Genomic DNA, 26100 nt, shown 5'->3' with positions numbered 1-26100 from the left:
TGCATATTTCTTTTAAGTGAGAAAGATGTAATATTTCTGGGCCAGAGTCTGAAATTCAACTTTTCTCTAATGCACTCACTTGAGGGTTCAGGGAAGTGAATTACCCTTCTGTCCTGTTTTTGAACTCTTTTGCACTATGTTTTATGTATTAACTGTCACAGAAGAGCCCTGTTCAATAGTTGCCCTAAGACTGAAGCTAATTCCATTGTTAGAGATGTGACCTCTTTGACATTGCACAGACTTCGGGTTGACTATTTCTGCCTTGCCATCTGATGTCCAGGACAAGTGTCTTCATTGCTGGGCTGGATATCTAAGCTGGATTCTTGAGCAGTGGGGAAGAATGCGAACTAAAAGGCACCGTGTTTGGAGCATAGAATATTCCCAACAAAGACCATGAATGTAAAAAAATACATAAAATAAAATGATTGATTACAGTTTAGAAATTGCAGGCTAGAAATCCTTAACTCCTTAAATCCCCTAAACTCACTTTTCCATCTCTTCGATAGTCTTTTAAAATGCATTTTTCTCAGTCCCCTGGACTGAGGGCAAAAAAGAAAAAAATAGACTTACAGTTGAAAACAAATCAATTAAATAAAATTTGCATTAACAGTATATAATTTAGCCACTAAATTTGGTGATGTAAAGTCATCTTGTTAGATGAAGGGATGGAAATAAACATTCAACCTTCTTCTACTTTAAGGGGAAAAAAATATTAACTGCACATGGTAGCTCCCACCTGTAAATCTAGCTACTCAGGAGGCTGAGTTCTGAGGATCACAGTTCAAAGTCAGCCTGGACACTAAAGTCTATGAGACTCTTATCTCCAATTATCCATTAGAAAAACAGCTTTAGGGGTAGGGCGGTAGCCTTGCACTGAAGACCTCAGCACAACACCTAGGCCCAGAGTTAAAACCCCATGACTGACCAAAAAAAAAAATCACCTTTGATAGTAGGGACTACAAATAGATAAAATTCATTGACATGACTATCAATGCATACATGCACTATTAGTACATATCTGTATGATAATTTATATGAAATAGTATGTGTTTTCATGTTTTCTCTCTACATCTGTAGGATTGTTCTCTGTCAGTCTGGAATTCAAAACCTTCTGAAGGCAGTTCAGGGGAGTTGAGATTGCCTCTGTGGTTTACAGAGGACTGAACAGTGAAGTTTCCTCTCCACCTTATTAATTGGGTACAAAGCTCCAGGTCTGACACCTCAAGTCATCTCATGTAAAAGTTAAAAATATTAGGGCCCAGAGTTTGGCTTAGTGGTTACGCTTAGCATGCACCAAGGCCTGGGGTCCATTTCTTGGTACCACATACATAGAAAAAAGCTGGAAGTGGTGCTTAGGCTCAAGGGATAGACCGCTAGCCTTGAGAAAAGTCCAAGGATAGTGCTCCGGCCCTGAGTTTAAGCCCCACAAAAAGCAAAAATAAGTTGAGAATATTAATGTGCTTCCAGAAATCTGTGGACTTAATCAGAGGATTTGATTCACTTTGATTTAGCTTGTCATGAAATATATATATATATGCATTATGTTTATTTTAACAAATTGTATAAAGATGAGTGATAGGTGAATGTCGAGGCCTCAGGCCTCAGGGTTTCTATAGCTTAAATATGAAATATTCATCCAAGTTTGAAGACAATATATGCATGTATGCATCTTCACCAATCACTTCAGCAGATTTAGCTTAATGCATGTGCAGGCCATTTTTATTTTTCTCAGCATGAACAAGTGACTATTACTGAAAATGTCTTCATATTTGGACCAGGACGTATACAACTCTGAAGCAATCCGAAGCAATCCTACAATGACTCGGAACCATCTCAGTTCCAATGGAGCCTAATCATGACTTTGGGAATGAAAAAAAAATTATAATTTATATACTTCCACAATTTCAAATTGAACCTAATTAGAAATTGTCTTTCCATAACCTCTTCCTGGTTTCATAATGATAATTATTCCATCTGTGAAAACTTATAAAAATATATAATGGAATTTTGAAGGCTGTTGTAAAGCTGAAATACTGATTGCCATTAAGTCTGAAATCTCTTGGAGTAAAGCAGATGGCAATTAATGTAATGCCCCATCTTTAGAAAACCATTGTGAAGGCTTGGCCAAAATGATATATGCCAAATCTGTATTTTGCAATACTTAAGAAGTTCCCAAGCTTTAATAATTTAAAAAATCTCGTAAAATAGTATTGTTACAGTATTTTACCTTGTTATCTGTTATATTGTATATATGCTTATTTGGTTACTTGAAACAGGATAGGGAATGGGGGAAAAACAAGATAAGGGATGGGGGTGGGAGGAGGGAAATGGGGACCAAGAAAGGGTATCAATGTATGTGAAGTAATGCACCTTCTCTCTGGTGAATATGATATAACCCTTCTATTAATCACAATAAAAATATATGGAAAAAAGTTTGCAGAGCAAAACTTATCATATTAATGAACAAGTGTTTTAAAAACCCATATTTTTTCATATATTTTTATTGTAATTAGTAGAAGGATTACATTATAGTCTCCAGATAGAAGGTACATTACTTCACAAACATTGATACCCTTTCTCATGTCTTGGTCCCCATTTCCCTCCCCCACCCCACCCCTCATCTTGTTTCCACCCCCTCCCTATCTGATTTCAAATAACCAAATACACATATATATAATATAGCAGATAACAAGGTGAAATACTGTAACAATATGAGATAACCAAGGGAGAGCAAAAGAAATGAGAGTTAACATAGTACAACAATCACTCATTATATTCTGCCAACTTCTTAAAATAGGATTGGAATGTTTGAGGGAAGCAAGGGAAGCAATCATGCCAAAGACAGGAGTAAACAACATTCAGTGGGGATGAGAGATGCTGCTATTTGCATAAGAATGCAGTTACAGACTCTTGCCCTTTTTCTCTTGAGTGATTTTCTATAGAGAAAAGAACAGAAAAGAAAAAAAAGAGATTCTAATTGCAATCTCTCTAAATCTCAGAAACAACACCAACTACCCTTCCAGCAAGGTGGATGACTGAGCAGAGTCTGCAGGCTATCCCTCACAGTCTACATATTTTAGGATTACCACAACACTTGCTTCAAAAAGGTTCTCCATATTGGTGTGAATGTATTTAAATTCCTATCTGTGAACTTAAGTAGAGTAACAGAGAGAACACAAAAAGTGTTAAAGAGGGGCCAGGAGTATGGCCTGCTGTTAGAGTGATAGAATGTCTGGCAAGCATAAATCCTAGGGTTGCAATCCTTGTACCACATACACAGTAAAAGCTGGAAGCTAGCCTTGAGAAAGCCCAAGGACAGTGCACAGGCCCTGAGTTCTAGCATCAGAATTGGCAACAACAATAAAAACTTAGGAAATTGAAAAAAATAAAATCAAACTGTTCAAATATTTTGTGTAATATATCTTCAGGAATCAATATTACTTCTTGTATTATATTTCATTTCCACATCTACTTTCAAATTTAATATGTTACATCATTTTGTTTCAGTTGTTGTACTGCAATTTTAATTTTCAATAAAGTAATTTTTATTTTCTCACCAATACTTTATGAAAGAATATGTAGCTTCAAGACATTAAAAATACTGTTCTCTTTCACTATGGATTATGCTGAATCCAAAGCTATCTATCTATTGTATTGAATTATTGGGAGCAATGTAGACGAATGTAAGTCAAATGAAAACATAAAGTGAAATCATAAGGAATATTAACTTAATATAAAGAATAGTGAATTAATTTCATAATAAATAGGTGTTAAGACTTTCCACCTGGATGTATTGGCTCACACCAATGAGCCCAGCTACATGGGAGGATGAGACTGTAGTTCTAGGCCACACCCACAGCCCAGACAATGTAAGCAGGACCTCCAACCAGGAGATGAATGTAAAAGCCAAGACCTGAGGACATCTCCAGTGAAAAAGCACTGGAAAACAAAACAAAATTTTAATTTGTTAAGAGAAGATGCTTCATATGCATTTATGATTCCTCACTAAAGGAAAACTGTAAAGGTTTTTTCCATATATTTTTATTGTAATTAAAAGAAGGGTTACATTATATTCACCAGATAGAAGGCGCATTACCATTACTTCACATACTTTGATACACTTTCTCATGTCTTGGTCCCCACTTCCCTTCCCCAGCCTCCAACCCTCATCTTCTTTCCCCCCTTCCCTGTCTGATTTCAAATAAACAAAAACGCATATGTAAAATATATCACATAACCAGGTGAAATACTGTAACAATATGAGATAACTAAGGCACAGCAAAAGAGATGAGAGGTAACATAGCACATTAAGGACAACCATCACTCATTATATGGCTTTTGTTTCTATATCCTGGATGTCTTTTCATTTAGGATCATTCTATATGACCTTATGTATCTACGTTTTTTTCTATTGTAAATTTCGGCTAGGAGAGCCCAAGGTTTCTACTGATTATGACAAATGAGGGAAACCATTGAGCCTATGTTCTTTGAGTCTGGCTTCCTCATTTTATATAATTTTTTCTAAGTCTTTCCATTTCCTAACAAATGGGGCAATGTCATTCTTTCTGACAGCAGCATAGAATTCCATTGTGTACAAATACCACATCTTGTTGATCCACTCATCAACTGAGGGACATCTGGGTTGGTTCCATATTTTTGCTATGGTAAATAGTGCTGCAATGAATAGTGGATTTAGTATGCCCTTGTTTATGGACGATTGGGTAAATGCCAGGTACTGGAATTGCAGGTCATAGGGGAGCTCTATGTTTAGTCTTTGAGGAACTGCCATACTGCTTTCCATAGTGGTTGAATGAGTTTGCACTCCCACCAACAGTGTAGTAGTGATCCCTCCTGGCCACATCCCCTCCAGCATCTGTTGTTATTGGATTTCTTGATCATGGCCATTCTAACTGGAGTGAGGTAGAATCTTAGGGTTGTTTTGATTTGCATTTCTTTTATGACCAGAGATGGCATTTCTTCATGTGTCCATAGGCCATTCTTATTTTTTCCTCAGAGAAGATTCTCTTTAAGTCTTTGGCCCATCTTTTAATGGGATGGTTGTTCTTTGGAGATTAGTTTTGGAGTGATTCAATTTTTTGAACTGTTGATACATTTTAGATATGAGGCCCTTGTCCATTTTAGGGTTAGTGAAGACCTTCTCCCACTCTGTAGGCTCTCTAGTTAATTTGCTAGCTATGTCCTTTGTCATACAGAAGCTCTGCATTTAATGCATCCCACTCTTCCAGACTTTCTCTGAGCAATAAGGCAAGAAGCAAGCATAAAGGGGATCCAAAAAGGAAAAGAGGAAGTGACACTTTCACTCTTTGCAGATGACATGATTCTGGATTTAAAGAAACCAAGAGACTCCACTCCCTAAGTGCTTGAGCTGATTAAAAACTTTGGCAAAGTAGCAGGGTCTAAAATTAACCCTCAAAAATCAACTGCCTTCCTCTATGCCTGCAATGAGAGGAATGAGGCAACAATCAGTAAAGCAACTCCTTTTGCAATACCCTCAAAGAAAATAAAGTAACTAGGAATTAACTTAGCTAAGAATGTGAAGGACATTTTTTATGAAATCTCTAAAGCCCTGAAAAAGGAAATTAAAGCAGAACTGAGGAAATGGAAAAACCTCCCTTGCTTCTGGATTGGAAGAATTAACATCATGAAAATAACAATCTTGCTAAGTGCGCTATCTACCAATCCAACGCAATACCCATCAATATTCCAATGTCATTCTTTAAAGAAACAGAAGAGGCAATCCAAAATTTCAGATGGAATAATAAAAGACCCTGTATCGCAAAAACAATTCTTAGCAGAAAGATCAGCGCAAGAGGAATTTCAATACCAAACTTTAGACTCTATTACAGAGCTAAGGTGATCCAAACATCTTGGTACTGGCACAAGAACAGGCCTGAAGACAAATGGAGTAGAACTGAGGACGCAGATATTAACCCACAGACCTATGGCCACCTAATCTTTGATAAGGGAGCCAAAAAATAGAATGGAAGAAAGACAGCCTCTTCAACAAGTTGTGCTGGCAGAACTGGTTAAAGATCTGCAGACAACTAAAGTTAAATCCTTCTTTGTCACCCTGCACCAGGATTAACCCCAAATGGATCAAAGACCTCAAGGTAACAGCCCATACACTGAAAACTTTACAAGAAGAAATAAGAGATACACTAGATCTCCTTGGCACAGGTCAAAACTTTCTTAATAAGGACAAAGAACTACAACAAACCTTTTATAGGCATTTTGCAGAGACTTCATCTCTCTAAAGTAAGGCTTATTACTTATTTTCAATTTTATTGTTAGGGTGATTACAGAGGGGTTGCAGCTACTTTCACATTGTAGTGAGCTCATTACTACTTGAACATTGTATCCCCTTCCCATGTTTTTCTTCCACATACCCTCTCCCCAACCCCCCCAAGTTATTAAGTTTATTTCCAACATATTGTCATGAGTATTTCTGCTACATTGCTTCACCATTTGTGCACTGTCTAATATTCTTGCTTTTCCCTTCCCTTCACTAATTTGAATAAACAAACATATGGAAAATATACCAGGTACCCAAACCAGATACAATGGCAACAGGGAATTAAACTATAAGGGGGAAAAGAAGAACAAAGAAGAAAAGATCTAACTTCACATAGTACATTAAAAATAACAACCAGAAAGATGTAAAGCTCTTGTTTCTGTATCCCCAAGTGTGTTTTGCTTAGCACTATCCTATATGGTCATATGCACATAGCTATTGACCTATTGTGATCCTCTGCTAGGAGAATTCTAGATGTGTTCTACAAGCATCCTTTGCGGAAACAGAAAGAATAAATTCCAAAGTCATATGAAAGCTCAAGGACCTCCACATAAACCAATCTTCAACAAAAACAGCAGTGCTGGAAGTATGGTTATAATCCCTGACTCAAAAACTACTAGAGAGCTACAGGATCAGAAATGGCATGGCACAGACACAAAATCAGACAGGTAGATTAATAGAATAGACTAGAAGACTTGGCAATAAAACCCATAGCTACGTGAATATGATTCTCAATTCCGGTTCCACAAACCAAAGTTGGGAAAAGCATAATGACAGTGGTGTTGAGAAAGCTAGATTTCCAAAACTAGAAAAAAGAGGCTAGATCTCATTTCTCTTGTCACACAAAATTCACCTCAAAATAGATAAACAAAGTTACTGTGGTACATGAAACCTTGTAAGTACAAGATAAAAGCTTACGTGAACATGTTACATAAACATAGGCAAAGACTTTTGGAACAGGATTCCAAAAGCAAAGAAAACAAAAGAAAGAACTGATCGCTGGAATTTTATCTATTGCAAAAATTCTTTACAGTAAAGAAACAATGATGAAAAGGACAGTCTCGGAAGAAGAGAAAATATGCAAGCTATTCCAATCAATGTTCAGAGTATGATATAATCTCAACAGCTAAAATCAAATCCATAGTCAATAGTATTATAATAAATTATAAATATTCAAATGAAAATACAAATAAATAATTCAAGTCAATTCCACATTGAAATTTCACCTCAAATAAGTCAATATGTCTATCACCAATACATCAACAATAAATCCTGGCTGGGCTAAGGTGGAAAAGGAACTCTTACAAAGTTAATGGGTGGGTAACTGAGCCCAGCCTTTATGGAAATATGCACAAAATTTCCTCAGAAAAATGAAACATGATATCATATGACCAACCACACCTCGATCTCTTATTGGCATATGGTCCCCAAAAATTGGTGGGTGGAGATACAGTGATGCTAGCAGGTCCATCATATCATGGCGCTATTCATTTCATGATCACCAAATTATGGGATCTCCCTGAGTGTTCCCCAGTGAAGGATATGTCAAAAGTGGCACATATACTAACAGACTATGATTCAGACATGCAAAATCACATGGACAGGGTGGAAGTGGATCACATCATGTCAAATGAAATGAGCTATATTCAGGACGACAGATATCTTTTAGGCTTACTTGTGGAACTCAGGGGGTAGGAATAAGAGGAGATCAAAGTAAAAGATATATTATTGGAAATTAGAAAGAGAAAAATAGAAGAGAGGCAAGAGTGATAGTAGAAGGGAATGAAAGCTTGAAAATCAGCCAGTTACATATGTTAAGATATTACAGTGAAACACAGTAGTAGGTGCAATCAATATGCATTAATAAAATTGCCACACATTCTCATAAAAGTCATGGGATGAGTTCAGTGCTGTTTTATTAACGTTTCTCTAAAATCTTACTAGACCAAAATGTTCACATGTATGCACATGAACACATACCTATTCAATATAACTTTAAATACATATAATTGAGTAACTTTATCAATTATACATTGCATAAAATAATATGAACTGTTATTAAAATTTCAATCCCTAAAATTGTCCAATGTCTATATAACTGCATTTGGAATTACCTACCAATAAACCAATATACAGACTTATGTAAGTGTATATGCATATACATAAACAGATTCTTGTTTACTATTAGTGAATTTGAAGTCAAATACTGATATGCCAGTACATTTGTCGCATGGTACAGGCACTGGTTAATGAGAGAACAGAAATGCGAGAGAACAACGCTATATGCAGTTACAAAGAGAATATTACTTTTGAAACATACATTCTTATTTGACTAAAAAAATGCCATTGTTCTCTAGTTCTTTTCTATCAGTCTCCATGGAGAAAGGATTACACTGTATCACCCCATCAAGACTGGTTTCAAATACTGTCAATAATTTGCTTATAAACAAGTATCGTCACTGAATTCAATATTCCCACAAATGTATCTCTGTCCATTTCCCTTTATCTTTCATGATGATCTATTTATGGTTTATGTTGACCTGTATATTCTATAATATTTTTAATCAAAGAAGGTCATTGACTTTCATTAAAGATTTTTTTTTGCCAGTCCTGGGCTTGAACTCAGGGCCTGAGCACTGTCCTTGGACTTTCTCAAGGCCAGAGCTCTACCACTTGAGCCTCAGCACCATTTCTGGCTTTTTTCTATTTATGTGTTACCGAGGAATCAAATATGGGTCTTTGTATGTGCTAGGCAAGCACTCTACCCCTAGGCCAAACTCCCGGCCCTGCAACTAAAGATTTTTAAGAATAAAACAAATAGCAAATAGCAATCATTAGAAAAGTTAGATATAATCTTATATTAAGGTACAAAATAGTGATATTTTCCTCTTCTATAATTTATGCATAGTTTGTGCGTTTCCTACAGAAATGGCACATCTAAATTTCTCACACAGAGAAAAATAGCTAGCTTCTTGCAAGGCACATCTGATGCGTTCAGATGATTCCCAATTTACTGTATCTTGCAAATGTACAAATTCTTTTTTTTTTTTTCCAGTCCTGGGCTTGGGCTCAGGGCTTGAGCACTGTCCCTGGATTTTCTCAAGGCTAGGGCTCTACCATTTTAGCCACAGCACCACTTCTGGCTTTTTGCTACGTATGTGGTACAGAGGAATTGAACCCGGGTCTTTGTGCATGCTAGGCAAGCACTCTACCACTAGGCCAAATGTACAAATTCTATCAGTAACGTCTTAGAATGAAAGTACAGAGAGGGTATGTATTGCTGACCCTCTGTATGGCAAATTTATTTGCCATATCAAAGTTGAGTTTCTGAAAATGGAAAGTTTTATTTCACTCTTAACACTTACTGTGATGGCTCTGACTGATCCCACTGGGTGATTCATATGAGAAATTCTGATTTTTTTTAAAAAAATTCATGCTTCACTAATTCCAGAGCACTCTGTCAAGTGAGAACCACGTCACCCTGGTAGATTCTATCAGACTTTTCAAGAGGGCATAAAACTTTTGAAGAAGAAATTAATCTGCTGCAATTTGTGCATGACAGCTCTTAGTGCCACCAACTGAGGTCCCTGGGGGAGGTGGAGGAAGCTGTGGGCACACTCTAAAGGTGTGTTCTGTTTCACTTCTTATTGAGAGTCAAATAGCCTTCTGGCCAATTTGGCAAAGTAATACTTTAACCAGATTTGTATTTGTCAAATCTGGAAACTATTTTCTCATAGCAGAAACTTTTTTGTTTGTAATTAGTTTGAGTTACACAGGGGTGGGATGAGAATTTATTGTTATATTTCCATCCATGTTACTCCTGTATTCAAATCAATTATTCCCCTCCCTTACACACATCCCTTTAAGAAATGATGGCCCCAAAGATTTCTACCAGAGATGCTTATTGGGCAAAGAGTGGAGATTACACTTCTCTCTATTTGGGTCTCTATTATATCAGAGTGAAATATACATGTGGGAAGACAAAAATATGTTAAGTTCATAGATAGATAGCAATAATATGCAGTGTTATGTAAGCCTTACTTTATGTTGTAGATACATCCTATATACATACTTATACAATCTTATTGAATCATAAATTGTTTAATCTAACTTCAATTTTCCTTGAGGATATACAAACTTAAAAGGAATAAATTCCTAGAGCTAAAAAATTTTATGAAATGAATACAGTTTCTGTCCTCTATGACTACTTTTATGGCTGAGCATTTCATGGAATTTTTATTTCCTACCTTAATGGTCTCAGAATTTGCAGCAAACTTTGTTTGAAATATGGTTTTAAAATAATAAATCATTTAATTAAATAAATCAAATGAAGATTGAAACAACGTTGCATACATATCAGATTTTGGATTTTTCTTAACTTACTGTTTTGACTCATTTATATTTGATGAATTTTCTTTTTTGTTGTATATAATTTATATACATGTACCTATGTATCTATTTTCATTTATTTTAATTATTTAACATGCTAAGAATTTTTTATGAAAATAGGAAGCTTGATGGTCAAAAACCATATTATAAGAAGAGTAAGATATTTTCAGGCCAATATAAAATAGATTATTTTAAATGCTTAGTGTTAAGTATGTTGAAAATCCTATTAGGAATAATATTTATTATGAAATTAATATTGCTTCTCTAAGTAATTTTAATCACAGTTCAAAATAACACAGTTTCATAGGGCTTGAGAAGACGGAAGTGTACACGTGATAAAAAGTAAAAAAAAAAATCCTGCGGCAAGAAAACAGTATAACCACGATCCATTAATCCCACAAACATAAGTTCTAAATGTCTTTAATATTATCATAAAACATATTTTTCCTTCATTGTTATTTGGTGACAGACTTGTTCTCACAAACACTTTTCTCAGAGGAATCTCAATTCAGTTTCCAGTTGTGCTTTATTTTTACTGTTGCGGTATTGTATAGAAGGGTTACAGTTACGTTCACCAGGTAGTAGGTACATTACTTCCCAGACATAGATATCCCTTCTCATGTTTTTGTCTCCGTTTCCCTCTCACCCCTCCCAATCATCTGCAGTTTATTTTTTTAAAGAATGATTTTCTTATAAAGTACAACTTAACCATCTTTTCTCAACTTCTTCGTGGTCCTATCTCATTACCATGAAATTTCTTCACATAATGCAAAGCAGGAGCAGTTATCACAGTCTTCTTACCTTGCTTAGCTGCTAGCTCCCGGCTTCTGAAGAAACTGAACTTCCAACTTTGGTGAGAGTCACAAGAAAGAGGAGGGAAGACAGTTCTTCAGTGAGCTTCAGGGAATTCTGAACAAGCTCTGGCCACATTTCTCTGAGTGCAGACATTGTGCTTTGAGTACAACACGGTCAGTTTGTCACTGCTTACTGAATGCTATTTTCGCTTCTCTGAGTAGAGTACAGAACACTGAGCCTTTGTGCAAAAATATCATAAGGGCACTCTGAGGTTCACTCATAGTCTAGGATTTAAATGCGGTCAGTTAAGCCAGTACTATGAGCTAATTACCTCTTTTTTTTTCTTTTGTCCTTTCTTTCCCCCTAAACAACAAGCAAAAATAAAAGTACTTATTAGCTTGAGGAAAATTATTAGCAAGGAAGAAAGTTATGTAAGAAAATTTTGCCACGGAAAGAGCATAGTCCCACAAATTACCAGTTTAATCAAGCATAGAAGTCTGTAAAGGGAGAAATTATCTTTATGTCTAAGCTTTAAACTTGTTTTTAATTCAGTTATTTATATGCAAGATCAAATAAAATGAGTGAGCAGTGATAAATTATACTAACCTATATTTTCATAATTTATAAAATATACAACTATATTTACTTTATTCATAGTCATATATGCATTTAGTTATAAAATATTTACTTTTTCTTATAAAAGATACAATATTTTACTGTTTCCTTGAAGCTGTCTTTAGGGAAATGTTTTTGAATCAAATCAGAGATAGGTTAAAATATAATAAATACTTTAAACCATAATGAATTCATTTAAATCATTATTTTAAACCTCAAATATGCAATTATTGTAAGGATAAAGTATGTAATTTCAACAATATAAATGGGACTATATGTAAGCCATTTTTATTATATTCAGGGGAAAATAATGGAAAAGAGATTAGATTTCAGTTAATAGTTCTGGGAGACATTATTTAATGACTGACTTATTTCATATTTAAGTGAATAGCAAATAAATTTTATTAGTTTCTATTTTCCTAAAATTATCAGATACCACTGTATCAAGAAGCATAACTAATATTCTCTGTCCACTGACATCTTTCATAAACACTCATGATATATAATTTTGACCTATTCATTCATTTCCTATTTATTTTCTTTGGAATATTATTATACTTTTCACAAGTGACCCATGTGTATTTTATTACTCCATGTAATTTAAATGAGCAATATAATGCATCTCTACCTCTCCCCGGTCTTCAGCCAGTTTCTCTGATTATGGATAGGTAAGTAAAACAAATTGTGTGTGTGTGTGTGTGTGTGTGTGTGTGTGTGTGTGTGTGTGTGTGTGTGTGTGCTGTGTATAGTATCCAATATAAACCTTACCTTAAGAGTGTCCTCTTTTCCTACTAAAGGTTTCACCAAATCCCATGGCCGTTTAAATATTACCTGCATTAAAGGAAGGGCTACTGTTTCAGCCCCTGATACTGGTGAGGCCTCTCCTGCATGCAAGTCTAGCTGTGCACACGCACTAAACAGCCTCCTTCTGTGTGGCCGGTATTCATACCTCCCCAGTGTCAACACTTGTTGTGACACTTGTTGTTGCCCCATCCCTGCTCAAATGGGGTCATTATTATTGCTAATCAATTTTAAACACTTGAAGGAAGGGCTAAGGGAATTTTTTTGGAGGGGGGTCAGTCCTGGAGTCTTGAACTCAGGGCCTGGGTGTGGAGATTTTTGCTCAAAGCTAGTGCTCTACCACTTTGAGGCACAACTTCATTGCTGGTTTTTAGGTGGTTGGTTAGAGAAGTTCAGGCCAAGGCGGGCTTCAAACTGCAATCTTCAAATCTCCACCTCTTGAGAAACTAGGATTATGTGAATGAGTCACCAGAGCCTGGCCATGAAACTATTTTAAACAGACCCTTTCATAACATGCTTTGGCTCATGAATTTACTCAGCAAGATCCTTAAATTAACCTGACTTTTCATGTTAGCAAAATAACTTTGCTGTGTGTCTCAGTGAATCACCCTGGTTTCAGAAACCAAGGAATAAGTCCAGCATTTCAAAAGCCCCATCCTTACCACTGAGACATAGCCACGCTTGACGACATACACGCTTGACTGCTCACCACAACTCTGTTGTTTTCTCTCAAGTGCTTCCCCTCTCAGGTAATAGGATAGAATCCTGTATACTTTAATACATAAATGGTCAATGTTCTTAGTCATTCCTTCAAGGGAAATACAAAGCTCAAAAATGATGAATACTAATGTTCTCAAAGTTTGAAAGGTAAATAAAACAAACCTAATTTTATGAGTAAGGCTAACGATGTTTATTCACATTGAAATTGCAAATCAACCCTTTTGCTCTGTAGATGGATTAAAACATTGGAACATACATTTAAATTATTAGTCACTCAGCATCAGGCTTTGTCTGTATTTACATAGACACAAAAAAATACCACTGATGCAACAATTCATCACCACCAGAAAAAAAATGCAATCAGAAATTAAAACTTGTGATTATCTAAATAGACATTCCCCTAATTAGCCCACATAGCTGTAAAACTTGGTAACACATCCACGTAGAATTGTTGAGAATAGCCTTAAAGTCTAATGGAATAGTTCATTTACTTATTATCTCAAATACTTGCTTTTTTGCACTTCTCAACTTGGCACATGCCTTGGTTACACATTTTTCTGACCTAATCAAGTTTTCAAGTACATTTCTTTTATTTTTGCCCCTCAATTGTAATTTGGGTTGTTTTTTGCAATCTTCTCTTGAGCATTTGTTAAGAAAACAAAAATAAACCAAGAAAAAACTATGATAAACTTTAACCACCCAGGGGCCAAATGCTTAGGACTGGATCCCCACAGACTGAAGAGAAAGGTCTGAGTTTAAGGCCAGCGCAGACAGGAATGTCCTTAAGAGACTTTATCTCCAATTAACCACCCAGATGTGGAGCTAGCACTAAAGTGGAAAAGTGCTAGCCTTGAGCAAAAAACCTCAGAGACAGCATCCAGGTCCTGATTTCAAGCCACAGATACACCTAAACACAGGATATGATAACTTTATTGTTACCAATTTGTGAACACAGAGGTGTTAGCACATACAAAATCAGTTTCAGGGTAGCTATTTGTTTTACTGTTTATATAAATAGTAACTTAATGAGTTTACGTGGTAAGAAGTTTATCCTTGAATTTCAGTATTCACTGCTGTATGATTCCTACTTGTTCTCCAATGAGGTATAAGCATGGTGAACCAAACAACTGAAAAGTGAACATAACAGGCTTTATTTACTTACTGCTTGGGATCATGCAATAAATCCACCAGGGCTCATTATTTAACCTATGTTATGAAAAGATATAGTGACAGGGCTAGGCTTCTTTCCTCAAAACTCAGAAAATCAGGTATAGGAATCTTAGCTTCTTTAAATTCTCCTGTCAAATTAAGAACAAAATCTGTATTTACAGTAGACTACACAGATACACACACACACACATACAGAGCCTACGTAAATATACAACTGAACATTCTGATTATTTGTGCAGATTAGGACATGTAATGGTTAATGGACAATTCTTGGAGAATGGATTCAGGAGAATAGAGAGACATCAGGATAGTGTTGAAAAAATTGTTTTGAAAAGTTGGGATTGGGTTGGGGCTCCAGTGCAGCCAAGGGGTTGCAGTTTAAAACTAAATACTGCTTAAGAGATGGAGGAGGAATTCATTCAGCAGGAAGAAGAATGTCAGATTTCTATGATTGTCTAGACCATTAGTAAATTCTAAAGAGCAATTTTACTTAGGATCAGAACTAAGAGGTATTTTTTCCTCTTTACATTTTAAAATCTAAATAAACAAACCGTTGAGAGTTGATGGGGGGAGGAAAATGAGGGAAAAAATGAGAGAAAAATGAGAAAGGTTGACAGTATTCTAGAATTAATGTTCTCACTACCTAAAACCTCTATACATCTAAAACCTCTATGCATTTTTCTGACAGTAAAGTTAAATTTTTAAATGGATAGTTTAAAAATATTTTTATGTAAAAATACCATTAGCAGTCGTTTGTGATTTTTGTTAAGTGGAAAAATCTCTTCGAAAACCACTTTATAAGGTGATCAAATGGATTGTATTTTACTGAAAATACTATGTTTAAACATATGTTTCAACAGACTAAAATAAAAGAGAGCCAAGCACTGTATTGCTTCACTAGAGGAAGTCATCAAAATTAGTAATTATTCCTACTGATGTTTGACCAAAGAAAAGCACAAGTAGTATTTTCCTTCCTTCCCTCCCTCCCTCCCTCCCTCCTTTCCTCCCTCCCTCCCTTCCTTCCTTCCTCCGTTCTCTCTCCCTCTCTTTCTTCCTTCCTTCTTTTCTTTCCTTTCTTCTTTCTTTCTGTCGTTTGAACTCAGGACTACATACTTGCTAGGCATATATGCTTGTCCCTGAGCCAGGTCTTAACCATAATTATCACTGGTTACTTTTAAAATAGGGTCTGGCTTCTTGCTTGGTGATGTACCTGAGCTGCCTGTGTTTAGTCTTTTCGAATGTGCCAAGGTAACTGGCACCTACCATCACTTCTAAATCTTCTTTGAAAAGGAATCACTTGAACTTTTGTAAATGGAATGGCCTCACACTACAAAGCCTTCCAATCTTAACCTAACAAGTAGCTATGATTTCAAATATCAGCACCTGATATTTGAAATACCTGAACAGGGAATGTAGCATCACTGTAAGAGGGGGACAGTGTATGAACTGAAACATGATAGATTCAAGGGGAAATTCAAATATTGAAATTCCTTAGAAAGTCAAAGCCAAAATTCAACAAAATAAAACACTGGAGTCTAATGTATATTTTAAAAAGTTAGGAGTGAAGGAAGGGAGAGGTAAGGAGGGTTGCTGATGTTAAGATATTTATTCATAAGCCCCTTTGATATATGGCAACATTTGCATATAACTAGTTAAAGATTGAAAGTAAGAAAGAAAGAAAGAAACAAAGAAAGAAACAAAGAAAGAAAGAAAGAAATGGTGGATGAAGAAAGAGAGAGATAGAAAGAGAGAGAGGAGGGAGGAAGAAAGAAGGGAGGGAAGGAGGAAAGGAGGGAGAAGCCCACATTGCATAGAAGCACACCCTGTCCTTAGGAGAGTGAGAGCTATGACACCAATTGTATTTAAGGGCTTCTCATAGAGGAATAGACATAGTTTGCGTGGGAAATTTCTGAGGCAAAAATAGATTCTCATCACTGCACAGAAAATTCTGGTAAGTAAATAGCAACTTTCATAGAAATTGGGGAAATGTACAAATGTCATCTGTGAACGGGCAGAGCGACTAGTTCGATGTTTTAGATATCAGGATTGTGAGCTAGTCTAAATAAGAAAATAAATTAAAATATTATAATTCATCAGTGCCCTGAAGAACCATCAATTTGTTTTTCAAATCTAATGATTAAGGAACATAAATGTAATGAGGAACTACAGACAAGTCTGGCTAATAGAGTTCAGGCTCACCTTGGCAGGCAGAAGTAGAGAGTCAAGAACCAGGCAAATTCCAGCCCTTCCTTTAAACCCTGCCTTTTAATCAAGATGCTCATATGTACTACTTCACGTGAACTGTAAAGCAACTGCAACTAGGTATGTTAGCATAAACCAACTGGAATTGTTGTGAGTGATATAAGATACTCTACATCTTTATCATAGGAATTTGAAGTACATGATTTCTGAAACATAAAGGACATTCATATATAATCTTAGAAACCTTATGACAGTAAGAGAAAAAATTTAATGAGTTAGCTGCAACGGATTCTGTGTAGCATAATTATTATTTTATGTTGGCTGTAACCAGAGGTAATTTCAAACCAAGTGAAAAATGGAGAGAGGTGATGCATATATAAAGAGATAAAATAGCCTAAAGGGTAGCTTGTTGGTTCTGGTATATGTCCTTTGTTTGTGCTTTCAGTAATTTATTTTTTTGACTATCACTAACTACTACTATTAGAACTATTGAAATTTGTTACCTGAAATCCCATCTTTTCTACATTGGACCTTCTTAAAGTAAGCATTTTTTAAAGCCCTCAAATAGTTCCTTCTTTGTCTTATTAAATCATAACATGTTCATAAAATTAAAATATCTATATATAAATACACAATTTTGATACATTTATTTCTATATAAATTTTATTTTTATTTTTTACTAGTCCTGGGGCTTAAACTCAGGGCCTGAGCACTATCCTTGGGCTTTCATGTTGCTAGCACTCTACCACAGCACCACTTCTGCCTTTTTCTGTGTGGTGATACAATGGAATCAATCCTGGGTCTTCATGAATGCTAGGCAAGTGCCACTAGACCAAATTCCCAGGCCATGCATTTTCTTTATAAGGTGTTTCTATATATGTTTATGTGTATTCTACCTCTATCTTTAATAGAGAATATAGAGATACATAGATATATAGTTAGATTTTTTTCTGTATGCAGATATATTCTGTCTATATTTGTAGCTGTCATGTTAGGGTTTAAAGGTTGCTACTCACTAGGATAGGATTTAGTACAATCAGAATTCAAATTCAAATATGAAGCTCATCTCTATAATTGCATTCTACTAACATGGAAGTTTGTTTAGAATAGTATTAAGTAGTGAGAAGTAAAAGGTAGATGGATAAAGAGCATGCATTTTTAGTTCAAATCATTTTCTTTGTCAATTATGCAATAGAAGATCTATCTCCAATTTACAGAATAACAACAAAATACTTAGAAGTGACCATTAATTCCTTCTGCACTTGGAACTGAAAGTAACTGAAGCTCTGCTAGACGTCTGGTTCATTCTCCTCAAAGCTGTGTTCAGGCTTTCGTTTCTGTCCAGGCATGGTGCACTGAATGACTGGTGCATCAAGATTGTTCCATATACATCTACTCTTCCAAATTATAATCCCCAATTCACATTTGATGCATCACAGCATGAATATAGGAGTCTAATACCTTCCTCTAAAAAGTATCACCTGCAACCATTAAGTGTTAATGTGGTTCAAACAGAAAACAAAATAACTGGGAGGACTCTGAAGAAATTGTCGCAATTTCCCCTTAAAAGCTACCATTGTTCTGTTGGTCTATTATTATTATTATTATTATTATTATTATTATTATTATTATTATTTGGGGGATAGTAAGGAGTAATACCAATGTTTTAATTCAGGGCTATTAAATCAGGTGTTGTACCTTGGTAGAAAAGCACCCTAACTCTTAAAGGACACTTTCTGCTGTAGTTATTAATGTGTTGCTATTTTCACCTGGGCTACTCTCTTGTTAACATTTTTATCTGGCCTGGCGTCAAGCCATGGATTTTCTATCTCTATGTACAGAGTAGGTCAAAATATAGGTATCTTTATAATTTTTATTAGGTAATATTAATTATAAGGGTCATATTTCTTTGTTCCATTTCCACTTGTATGCACTGTACTTGATTCAATGATCACACTCCCTGCATTCCCTTTACTATTTTTCTCATATATTTTTTATTGTAATTAATAGAAGGGTTACATGATATTTGCCAGATAGGACGTGCATTAATTCACATACATTGATACCCTTTCTTTCTTTCTCCTTGATTTTAAGGCACCAGAAATTTTCTTTCTTAAGAAAGTACGCATTCACTCTAGCTTACATTTTGGAATAGATTTCCCTCTCATTTAATACAGACTTGTTTGTACTTAACAATACAAAATCTAGTTCTTTCCCATCTGATAGCTATCTGGCTTAAGACAACTACACATGTTGCTAGCACTGGATCGCCTTGTCCCTGCCTTATATGAGAGGATTTCCCTAGAAGACATAACATATAAAATTAAATAAATAAGTAAATAACAAAACGAACCAAAATTTGCTTGTGTACAACTTTTCTGTATAACATTAGCAAGCACTGATAATTATGATTCCCTCTGCCCCAAACAAGCGTTCTCTGAAAAAATATTGCTCACTTGATAATGTGTATGTTCAAACTCATGTTGATTTCCACAATAGATGCAGCACATAGGGAGGTACTGTGATTATTTTACCTCAAGGTAGACCTTTAACTTTTTGTATTACTGATGCAACACACCTTTGGAAAAGCTAGAACAAAGTCAAATAAAAATGAACATTTCATTTAAATCATACAGAAAACATAAATATTTGTTTCATATTAGAAATTAAAACTATTTTGGTGAGATAACTACTTTCCAGGTCCTTCTTCATTGAGATTATGACAAAATATTGGTATATAAAACCAATAATCTAGTATTATTAAATATTATTATTGTTATCACTGTACTAGATCAATACCCAGGGGCAACTTCCTGTTGTTCTCATAGTAAAACCATCACCTGTGTCTTCCTTTTTTATTTTTTATTGTAATGGATAGAGAGGTTACAGTTATGTTCACCAAGAGATGGAGCATTACTTCACACACATTGATACCCCTTCTCCTGTTTTTGTTTTAACTTCACTGTAATTTCCTCTTAAAGACTCTTCCAAAATACATGCTCATCTTCTGGTACTGAGGGGTTGGGCTTGAATGTGTAAATTCTTGGAAGTAATTCTATACTAAATGCTTAATATTTCTGGCCTTGGACAGCTAGGATGCTGGTGCTAATATAAACCTATTATTTTATCATGATATAGGTCTACATTATTTTATTTATAGAAATTGAAAATGAGTGTTTCTCAGGTTCGCATAAGTCACAATTATAAATACTAAGAAAAAAATAACAAAGGGAACAACAACAAGAAAAGCAACAGAATGCTTGCCTAATGTGTGAGAATCATTTTGGCTCTTGAGGTCAAAAAATTGAAGCTAAGAAAAATGAAAGAAATCACAGTTTTGAATTAATTTATTTTTCAAATGCCTAATTAGAAATTTATGTAATGAACTATTTCTTCATACATAAAAGATTTGAGTCCTGAGTTTTGAAGGATAAATCTATACCTAATCACTTTTGTTTACAGAGAAACATTATAATCAAGTATTTTGATTATAAAAGTAGGGGATATATTTACTTATTAAAACTATTTGAAATTATTTCAGAGTGACTGAAGCAGAGATTTTAAGTATATATTTTCCTCTTGGTAATAAAACTTTTCCCACTAAAAGGTCATAGGATGATATTTTAGCAGGGTTAAGGAACTGAGAATAATAATTACCTGCATCACTTAAATCCACCCAAAAGTAACAATTTAAAACACAATATTAACACACCAACTTTTGTAGGAAAAAAAAAAGAAATCATGAAGCAGAATCAGAGGAAAATGTATTGCCTGAGCAAGAAATCAGTCAGAATTTAGTGTGAATCTTTTATACTTTTTTGAAGTTCAAATGTATAAAAAGGAGAAGACTAACACAGCCTGCACAATTCAATCCATTAAAAGTAAACAAGTGAAAGGAAACAGACAAGCCATTCTGACTTCCAAGTGAAAGAAGAAAGGTTCCCAGAGGACTCACCAAGGTTTCTGTCCATGACGAGGCAGGCATTCAAACTTTCAGGTCAATTAATTTGGAGGATGCTGGCAGGAATTTTCATTGGTTCATTCTGTTGTGAGGGTTGAACTAGACCATTCCAAAAGCCGGATGCTGTTCCCTAAAATCACTCCAAATGGAACTAACCATTGAAAATTACTAAAATTAAAGATTCCATTCCATAAACTAGACAATCAATATAAATTGAACCTATGCAATCAACACTTAGTATGCTAACTTGTGATACCCATAGTTCTTTTCAGGCTGATTTATTCTTCTTTCCCTAATAGATCTGTCTCTGAAAGGGTGTCCTTGATTTATTTCAAAATTAGAACTATTTTCCTTGTGAGTGTAATGATGTTATATGTATTTAATTTTTCATTGTTCAAGGGAAATCCAAACTTACCTAAATATCTAAGTATCAACTCAAATTTCCCCTTATTAAATGCACATAGTGCATGCATTTCACATGGGAAAAATAATCTGGAGAGGCTATCATTATCAATAATCCAGGGCCTCAACTCCTTCAGCACTTACTAATTTTATTATTTATACTCAGAATTCTATAATCAAGATCATAATTTTGACAGTCAATTTTAGCATTCACACATGATTATTATGAATATTTATCCTTCATATAAAGGACTTTCCCTCTAATTACAGAGGTTATTAGATTCATAATCATATGATTAACAAATAATTATTTACTTATTTAATTCATTTATTTCACTTAGAGAGGTTATGATGCAAATTATCAGTATTGAAGGTGTTAAACTCCACAAGATTTCATACGGAAATTATTTTGTAGAGAAATAATACCCCTGTGATTCCCAAGCCCAGGATTTTTCCTCTTCTTTCCAGCAAGGGGTTCATGGGACAATTTCTGTAAATCCACCCTTTGGTTAAAGCATGCACTGAAGTTAATTCCTTGAATATCCTTACAACCTGGATATCTTTGCTCAATATAAGGATCCTGGCAAATCAAGAATGAGCACAAACCTGTGGGTGGATCATAGATCCCAGGCACTGAGTGAATGAGACTCCTTGCATAGCAGCTAAGTGGGAAGATTTTTCCAGCTCTCACAATGACCGCAGTAAAAGGAATGCACTCATTACCTGTAATCCTAGCCTCTCTGTACATCATCTTTACAAGAAACTGGAATTAATGAAAAAGAATTGCTATCACTTACTTGTAATATTTAGAGATTCAGACCTTGTGACTTTAAATCTTGTCAATTGCTGATATTATCTATTTTTCTATTATTTGATTGTTTGTTTATATTTGCCCAGAGCTGCAGCTCGAACTATTATTCAGCTTCTTATTTATTTTTCTTTTTTTCTGTATAGACTGGGACTTTTCCACTTGAACTATATCTCCACCTCTTCTTCTTCCCAATAACTAGAGATATGAGCCTTGCTAATATATCCTCCAGAATTGACTTCCAACCATGATCCTCATATATCAGCCTCCTGCTTCCTAGGTCTGAGATACTCCTGTGCTGCTTTATCGTTCATGAGTCATATGCTCTTAGCCAATAATAAATCTAGTGCACCATATTCCTCTCTACCTCAAACAGAATATTTCCTGCATGCTTTCAGCAAGCAGGTCTCCTGTATTTTCTCTCTGTGATTACTACTGATTACTTTCATCCCAATCTCTAGCTGGTCAACAGACAAAACATTCCTTTTTATCTTTCTAGTAACACAGAAATGGCATAATAAAGGCTGTTTTTTCCCATTGCTCCTACTTTATTTTGGTTTTGAAACTATGAAGAAATGGGCCTTTTCTTAAAGATTGCTTGAAGAGTGAACCGAAAGTCAGGAGAGTTGATTAAATTAAGTACATGAAAATGTTTATATTTTCCTTGAGAACTCTGAAGTACGTGTGTCTTCCTAAACAGTCAATTCTGAGCTTCTTCTACTTCTAAGGAAACTTTTCAATCTATACTTTTACTGACATTGAAGTCATATACTTATTGTAATTTTGTTTGCTAGTAAGGATTGTCAAAACCACTGTCTCTTGAATCAATGGTCCTTTGTCAACTTAACCTGCACTCCAGATTAAAATGACTGATATTTCATTGAGATATACTGTTTCCCCATATGTGAATGAATATCTATGTTTATTGCACATAATTTTTGCTCTTGACTTTTGTAGCTGATCAAGAAACATTTTACTTAGTTGGATGACATGGATAATAATTTCCTGCATATTCAGTGAAACATCAAAAATATGAAAGATTACAAGATGTATACATGAAATTCTGTATAATAAGCTATGATACCACTTTTATATGTTTAATAGTGGAGCAATGAGTACCAACACAACACAGTGAATATTCAAATATCTTAGGCATAATTTTAAGATTCCAAGCTAATATTACCTGTAAAGTAACTCTTCAAGCTTATCAAGACAGTTGACCTTTGGGAAACCATATCAAATATTTGAGAATTACAATACATTTTTCACTCATGTAGACATAGGTTGAAAGTGAGTTGATGAAAAATAAATGGAATATGAGACAGTCCCATACACATAACAATATACCATAGTAAGTCTCAGCTTGACACACATATTAAATATTATGAAAACATAAAAAGTCATTTGAAGTTTTTAAAGTTAAATATCTGGTCAACAGAAGCATTACTCTGCATATGGATTTCCAGAACAAAATCACTAAATTTAAAATACTAGTAAGTCTCTTGGTATACTAAAATTCAACTTCATGCTCAGAACTGCCTGACTCATCTGAAGTAAATTTTCTATTACCTCTGTAGCATAAATAATAAACCTATGCTTAGGAAAAGACTTGCTTGTAAAGATTGATTTAGGTCCAAATGCTTGTTTCCCCTTTCCCACCCTCTATTTCAGTACATTTCTTAGAAAAATATCAAGGAGGACATTTTGAAGAAAATCTGTGGCAAAAATATTTCTCACCTAAATCAATGAATAGTAGTTGCTCCCTTTACCAATAAAATTGATATGTACAAAGCCAGCTGCAGTTTTTTTGTTGTTGTTCTGTGCTCTCTTGGTATGTATGTTATTTTTTTTACAAGAAAACAATTGTTTCACTGATTGCTGCTCACTGGGAAACAGTCTTAAATGCAAAATAGGCTAAGTAATTTCTGTCCCTAAGAACAAAATTATCATTGAGGAAAGCACATACAAAATGTATTACTGTGATATTTTTGTAAAATTCTATGGGTATAAGTAAGGGGCTTATTTGCAGGAATTTACAAATACATTCTGCTTTTCCTGTTTTTTATAGTGAATTTTCCATTGCCTATGACTATTTCTTCCATAATATTGACTGCAAACTATAGGTCCTCTGTTGACATTTTTTCTGTATGCAATTATAATTACAGAAGAATAATCTGGATAAAAAGTTATGCTCAACCTTAGAACAATCACCAAATTAGTATGAAATTGTAGTTGTAGGTCAACATGCTTTTACCACATTAAGTGAATAATTATTGTACATGTATCTGTAAGAACAGACTAAATTAGGCTGCATCTTAGACATAATCAAAGGCTTTCATTTTTTAGAAAACAAACATTATTTTTTCTTCCCACAAAGTTACTGGGACTCTGCTTTATGCAAACTCTGCAACTCAATTTAGCAGTGCAGACACTGTCATTAAGTGAATTGGTGTTTGCCAGACAGATTCAGGAAAACAAAGACTGCGCTGATCCTCCATTTCCACCTACGTGCATGATAATGTCACAATCTCTCACATTTTGAGGGCTTCAGCAAAACAGGACAACAAAATCATATCCGACTAATCATATCAGACAATCCTAATAAATAGCCTAAGCTACTCGAATTTGAATCCTGTTCTTAATCAATTAAGGCTGGTCTGAAAGAGAAGAGGAAACATTTTTGAAAGAGAAAAAATTAAGATGCATTAGAAATAATTAAAATTCCACTGACTGGTAGCAATAGCTCACTGATCACCTATAATGAATAGTAGTGTTTGCTGCTTTTCAGACTTCTGCAAAAGAGTCTACATAGGGAACCATTGGTTGTATATAAACTGATGTTGAAAAATTCACCTGGGGAAGCAAATGATGCTGGATTTTTTTCTTTTGTCTTGGATCTTTTCCAACCAGGATGTATATATTTCTCTAATAGAGATTTATTTTAATTACTTGCTTCTTTACCTAAGCTATTTTTAAAGTTTTTCAGCGATGAGTTTATTAACATGGAGCTTACCATATTTCTTTGGTGTTAAAAGGCCAAGATAATTTTCCTTTCAGAAAGCTAAGACTATAAATGAAGGGAAAATAAATGCATTCATTGTATTGTTAATTTCAGGTAAGGAGTAGTTACTGCAGTTATTTAGTATACATCAACTAATGAGAAGCTAAGTCTTAATTTTCCTGAGACAAGTTTCTCAGATTTGACAAGACAGACACTTGAAGCATCCACTTGCTATGAGCCTCCGGCTGTTCAGATACACTGATGAGTATTTGTGGTCAGAGATGTATCGTTGTACTGTTTAATCCAATATTGGATAAACAGAAGTTCTTTATGTTCAATGGGTATTATATACACCCTATTTAGTGAGGCTGTTACATTCTCAATTTAAATAGAGGTGAAAGAGTTGATTTTATAAACGCAATATAAAACTTACAGATCATTCCAAGTAAAACACAGATCACTTTCCTGTATTTTTTAGAATGGATGAGTTACATAGGAAAATAATTAAAACTGTTCTTTACACTTACAAAAAAGATGTTTAAAGAGATGGTTTTAGTATAAATAGTTTCCATATGGGAGATTATATATACTTATGCATATATGTGTATATATACATATATTTTTCTTTTTCCAGACTTGGGGCTTGAACTCAGACTTTGGACACTGTCCCTGAGCCTCTTTGTGTTCAAGCCTAGCACTCTACCAGTTGAGCAATAATGCCTCTTCTGGCTTTTTCTGAGAAGCTTATTGGGAGATAAGAGTCTCACAAACTTTTTTTACCTGGGCTGCCTTTGAGCTGTGATCCTCAGATCTCAGCCTCCTGAGTAGCTAGGATTACAGGCATGAGTCACTGGCACCCAACTGAAAATGTTATATATGAGTATAATCAGGAAAGAAAAAGCCTGATAGTTTTAAACGTATAA

The 26100-nt window shown here is 34.8% G+C and overlaps 1 protein-coding gene across 1 annotated transcript in view; it reads right to left on the bottom strand.

The window, feature by feature from the left end:
• Positions 1–11593, bottom strand: part of Cdh19 (cadherin 19) — a 49183-nt gene extending 37590 nt beyond the window's left edge. Inside the window, exon 1 of the mRNA XM_090353552.1 lies at positions 11504–11593. The gene's annotated coding sequence lies outside the window, so the exon portion shown is untranslated. The remainder of the gene's footprint in view (positions 1–11503) is intronic.
• Between the last annotated feature and the right edge of the window lie 14507 nt (positions 11594–26100).

The sequence above is a fragment of the Megascapheus bottae genome, chromosome 19 (genome assembly GCF_031878675.1).
Source record: "Megascapheus bottae isolate mThoBot1 chromosome 19, mThoBot2.hap1, whole genome shotgun sequence".
In the NCBI taxonomy this organism is placed as follows: Eukaryota; Metazoa; Chordata; class Mammalia; order Rodentia; family Geomyidae; genus Megascapheus; species Megascapheus bottae.
The sequence above is the reverse complement of the archived record's forward strand: the minus strand, read 5'-3'. Positions and strand labels throughout refer to the sequence as shown.